Source organism: Dipodomys ordii, unplaced genomic scaffold (assembly GCF_000151885.1).
Source record: "Dipodomys ordii isolate 6190 unplaced genomic scaffold, Dord_2.0 Scaffold18, whole genome shotgun sequence".
Lineage (NCBI taxonomy): Eukaryota > Metazoa > Chordata > Mammalia > Rodentia > Heteromyidae > Dipodomys > Dipodomys ordii.
The window spans coordinates 9212584-9218250 of NW_012267234.1; the positions used below are offsets into that span (position 1 = coordinate 9212584).

At 50.0% G+C, this 5667-nt stretch overlaps 1 protein-coding gene across 2 annotated transcripts in view; it reads right to left on the bottom strand.

Annotated features, from left to right (window-relative positions):
• Positions 1-5667, bottom strand: part of Nob1 (NIN1/RPN12 binding protein 1 homolog (S. cerevisiae)) — a 13528-nt gene that overhangs the window by 7138 nt on the left and 723 nt on the right. The gene's annotated exons all lie outside the window — the stretch shown is intronic.

The following is a 5667-nucleotide window of genomic DNA, read 5'->3' on the forward strand; positions in this document are numbered from 1 at the left end:
GAACCCAGGGCCTCAGGCACGCAAGGCAAGCGCTCTACCACTGAGCCACCTTCCCAGCCCTCTGGTGGTTAATAGGAGAAAAGAGTCTCATGGACTTTCCTGCTCTGCTGGCTTTGAACTGTGATCCTCAGATCTCAGCCTCCTGAGTAGCTAGGATTACAGGTGTAAGCCAGCTTTCTTCTTCATCATCATAATTATTGTTATTATTATTATTATGTCATGGGGCTTGAACTCTGGGCCTGGATGCTGTCCCTGTGCTCTTAAGATTAAGGTTAGCACTCTACTACTTCAGCCACAATACCACTTCCAGTTTATTGGAGATAAGAGTCTCAGGGAATTTCCTGCCTTGGTGATCTGGTACTGGTGATTGAACCCAGGACATTGCATTTACTAGGCAAGTGCTTTGCCACTGAGCTACATCCTAGCCCTTCATTAATTTTATAATACAATAAAATAATAAACAATCTTGATCATGAGGTTTTCTGGTATTCCCTTAACTCTAGTGCCTGAGTTTTATAGCTCCCATCATCTGAGCTCTGACTATAAACTATCTGTGCTTCTTTTCATGATACAAAGCAAACTGATACTGTCTAAAGATGGAAAATCAAGCCTGGCACAAGTGGCTTACACCGTTAATCCTAGCTACTCAGGAGGCTAAGATCTGAGGATCATAGTTCAAAGCCATCCCAGGGAAGAAAAGTCCCCCATGAGACTCTTATCTCTGATTAACCACTCAAAAGCTGGATGTGGAGCTGTGGCTCAAAAGTGGTAGAGTGCTGGCCTTGAGCAAAAAAGTTCAGGAACAGCACCCCATAATTGACAAAACAAACACAAAAACTAACAATGGAGAATCAAGGACTAGCGTAGAAATACTTGAGGAGAGTGTTCTATTCAGCATAATCACTAAACATTTCAAGTTTTATATATTGGTTTTGGTGTGACTGGGAACTGAATTTAGGGTCTCACACTTGCTAGTCGGACACTCTACCACTTGAGCCACAACTCCAGCCATTGTTTGCTTTAGTTACTTCTTGCTGGGACTGTGGCTTAGTGGAGGAGTGAAGGAAGCCTAGCTCCCCCCCCCCCCCTCGGACTCTGCCTTCTGAGTCCAGAAAAGAAACTCTGCTTGTCCCTTCAGCTCCTTGGCCCTCTGGCTTCCAGATGTGGAGCCAACGGGCCCCATTTGGAGATCAGAGAGGCAGGAGGAAGAAGAGGGTCCTACCACCCCATCTCCCATCCTCAGCAAAGCAGCTCTTGGGGGTGCCCCTCTGCGGGGGCTCCCACTTTCCTGGGCTCTAGAAGTATGGCCCCTCCGTTGGTCCCTTCAGACCCACAGCTGCTCCTGGCTTCCCACTGGCTCTTGTCCCTGAGAGCCCGGCCTTTCCCAAAAGGTCCCATCGCTGCCCACGCCTTTGTACGTGGTGACTCTGTGGGAAGTCTATTCCATGATTAACTCTTGGGACTTTCTTGCCAGGCCCTTGAGTTCTAGAAAGCCGTGGACCAAGCACCATCTCAGGAAAGGCAGGTGAGGTGCAAACAGGTGAACCTTGGCAGTTTCCCCCGAAGGACGACCCTGCAGCTTTCAGACCACGGAAGCGCTGCAGCTGTGTGCAGGCGGCTGGGGGGTGGGCGAGCGTGTGTGGAGGGAAGGTAGCCAGCCCTCCCGGGGGGCGTGGCGTAGTCAGCACTTCCGGGGCGTGGCTGCCAGTCAAAGTTGAGCTGCTCGGGTGCTGGGAGGGGCTGGGCCTTGCCGTGGGTGACTGGAGCGACTGTGACCTGGCAGAGACCGGCTTAAGAGTGTCTGCAAAGAAGGTGTCAGCTGGAGAAAGTGGAGGCTCAGAGCGAGGGCCTGGGGCACCATCCGTGGAGAAACCTCCTTTCTCTCTGAGGAGAGGAAGGCCTGTCCTGCCGGGAGGGGCCTGGAGGGCTCCCTAATGATGGTTTGACTTTCCTGGTGAAGTTGCAGGTCAGGCTGAATTCAGGCTGAGCTTGCCTGGTTTAGAGGGTAGCAGTGAGGTTGGCAAACTACACAAAATTGTGCTCAGTTCAGACCCCAGCCGCAAGGTGGGAAGTGTCTAGGCCATGTTTTTCTTGTTCTTTCTGGTGCTAGGGATCAAATCCAGGACTTTGAAATATAAGGCACGTGTTCTGCCCAGTATACCCCAGGAGCCTATTAAGTAGGTGAGCTTGATGGGAAACAAATGATTCCTTCTCCAAATCGATGGAGTTTTTGTTTGATTTATTTTTGGTGCCACTACTGGGGTCTACTCAGGGTCTTCCGTTCTTGCTTGGCTTTTTCTGCTCAGGACTAGCACTCTACCACTTTAGCCATACCTCCACTTCTGCCACCGCTTCCCCCCCACCCCCTTAATCTGAGATCAGACTCTTGGCTGGCTTTGAACTGCAATCTTGAGATCGCAGCATTGTATGTTCTTAATCTTCCTCTCTCAGCCCACCGGCCCCACAGGACAGTACATCTGGGAAGTTTTGTTGATTGTCTTCATTATCTAGAAATAAACAAAAGCTGGAACAAGAGAATCCTCAGGGGTCCCATCTTTCTGAGGAGGATGCAAACGTTCATGAGTCCCCTGGGTGCGTGTGGTGGCCACACGTGCAGTTGCTGCTTTGCACCAGGAGAATCCCCAAAGCCCCTGGCTTTTTCTCGGTACTGGAGATGATGGACTTTTGTACATCGGCTCCAAGCCATTCTGGGGCCTGTCTGGGGACCTGGGTTTCTGTTGTCCTCCATGGTTTCTGTGGATACAAGCCAAGTATTCCTGGAGGAAATAGGGCCCTCGGTATTAAGGGAACAAAACTTTCTGTCCTTCTCTGCCCTCCTGTCTTCCACCACCATTGTAACTGCCCCCGGGACACGTGGTGTCAGGTTGGACTTGTGTCTGGGTAGGTCTTGCTGGAATTTTGGCTTGTCACGTAGGTGTTTGATGAGGACATCCTCCATGGGGCTTAGAACCCTCTGATCAAACAAATTTCCTTTGAAATGACATTCACTTGCTGTGAAGGGATTTTATGCTATGTAGAAATCCTGTGTAGCAGATCATAGGAGGTAAGGTAGGAAAGGGCGACCTTCTCCATGCTTGGATCTGTCACCCTGCAAGTAGCTCCTCATCTTTCATGTGAACCCCATCATGGTGGGTGGAATTTATTTGTTATTGTTTTTCTTTTCTTTCTGTGCTGGTCCTGGGGCTTGAACTCTGGGCCTGAGCGCTGTCCCTCAGCTCTTCAGCTCAAGGCAAGGGTTCTATCGCTTGCGCCACAGCACCACTTCCAGTTTTCTAGTGGTTTATTGGCGTTAACAGTCTCATGGACTTTCCTACCCAGGCTGGCTTGTCCTGATCTCAGTCTCCCAAGTAGCTAGGATTACAGACATGAGCCACTGGAGCCTGGCTCCTAAACTTTTTTTGCTCAAGGCTACCACTGTAATACTTGAGCCACAGTTCCATGCCCAACTTTTGGGTGGTTAATTAGAGGTAAGAGTCTCTCAGACTTTCCTGCTTGGCTGGCTTTGAACTGTGAGCCTCAGATCTCAGCCTCCTGAGTATCTAGGATTACAGATGTGAGCCCCTGGCACCTGCCCTCACTTGGAATTTTTTGCTTAGAGTCCGGCATTCTATCGCTTGAGCCACACTGCCACCTGTGGCCATTTGCTGGTTAATTAGAGATCATTGTCTCATGGGAGTTTTTCCACCTGGCACCTGGTCCTAGGCATTGGGCAAGGCAGCAGGATTGCTCTGGCTGGGAATGGGAGCTTTTGAGGTGCATCATGGGAGGCAGCACCAGAGCATCCTTTGGTGTGGAGCTAATTTTCCCTCTGAGAATATTTCACCCCATGGCTTTGCATGAGGCCATTTTTGCTGTGGTTGGTGGAACTCCATGACTGCGGCTGGCCTGTGTGAGCTCGGATGATCACCTTCCGTGCTGTTTTGGGGGTGCTGCTTTCCCCAGGCTCTGGGAGTTCCTTGAATGCTTGTGCCATCACTACTTAGTTCCCAAGTGAAGACTCAAGAGGACTCCTCCTCCTCCCTGAACAGTGCTCTCTCCCCTCCAGTGCTCTGCCCCTGCCAGGCCACCTAGCTTGGCCCACCTGGACTCCCAGCTGCTTCTTTAACTCATGCTATCTGGATTCCCCTCTTCCTTCAGAATTCTCTGCCTTTTACTGCAGACGTTGCGCTAACCTCACCTGTCTCATGATCACCCCTCAGCGCACCCGCCTCCTGCCTGACCTCTCAGGATCCACATCACTGTTTCCTGTTAGGTAGCCCAGATTGCCCCTGTACTTGGGATCTCCCTGCCTATCCTCCTGAGTGCTGGGATTAAAGGCATGTACCACCATGCCTATGACCTATCTGTAACAGCTCATCTTTTGTTATTGGTTGTGGGGCTTGAACTCAGGACCTGGGCACTGTCCCTGAGCTTTTTGCTCAAGGTATGTGTTCTGCCACTTTGAGCCACAGCACTACTTCTGGTTTTTGAGTGGCTAATTGGAGATGAACTGGAAATGGAGATGAGTCTCATAGGCCTTTTCTTCTTTTTTTTTGCTGGGCCTGGGCACTGTCCCTCAGCTCTTCAGCTCAAGACTAGTGTTCTACCACTTGAGCCACAGTGCCACTTCCAGCTTTTTCTGCTTATGTTGTGCTGAGGAATCGAACCCAGAACCTCATGCATATGGGGCAAGCACTCTACCACGGAGCCACCTTCCCAGCCCTCATGATGACTTTTCTGACGTATCTTTTGGTGGGGGTTCATAGTCAAAACCTCACACTTGCCAAATAAGTGCTCTACCTATTGAGTTATGCCCCCAGTCCTACCTATAGGATTAATTTCTTTCAGTTTGGAGATGACTTAGTGAATTTTTTTCATGATTTTTTTTTTAAAACCACACTGTTGCTGTGATTATCAAAAATCTCATGTGGCTTACTGTCAAAACCTCAACCCGACTCAGGAAACTTTCGGTTTCTCCTGAGTGGAGTGGAAATGGATGAGACTGGGAAGCGGGAGAAGGGGACGCTCAGGCTGGTGTGGGGGCTGGGATGTAGCTCAGTGGCAAAGTGATTGTCATTGTCAAGTGCAATGTCGTGGGTTCGATCCCCAGTACCAATGAAGACCAAAAAAAAAAAGGTAACAAAGCTGCTGTGGGAGGATAACTAAAACAGCACAGGAACAGCCTGTGTGTCTCCATCTTCTGTCCATCCTCTTGGCTCCTACTAAGAGAAATCCTTAGAGAGGTGAACTTCACCTGGTAAGGCTCGGGTCCCTTCCTTCCATGATGTCAATGGATTTAGAGGAACATTTAGGTATTGTTGGATGCATCTGCAATTCCACGCGTGACACATAGAGGGCAGTGGTCACCCTTCATTTCCTTCCTCAAGGGGTCTGAGAATCTTCAAAACTGCATTTTTTTTTGGGGGGTGGGTGGGTCATGGGGCTTGAACTCTGGGCCTAGGCGCTGTCCCTGAGCTCTTCAGCTCAAGGCGAGCACTCTACCACTTGAACTAGCACCACTTCCAGTTTTCTGGTGGTTTAAGATCAGAGTCTCGGGCTGGGAAGGTAGCTCAGTGGTAGAGCACTTGCCTTGCATGCATGAGGCCCTGGGTTCGATTCCTCAGCACCACATAAGCAAAAAGAAAAAAGCCAGAAGTGGTGCTGTGG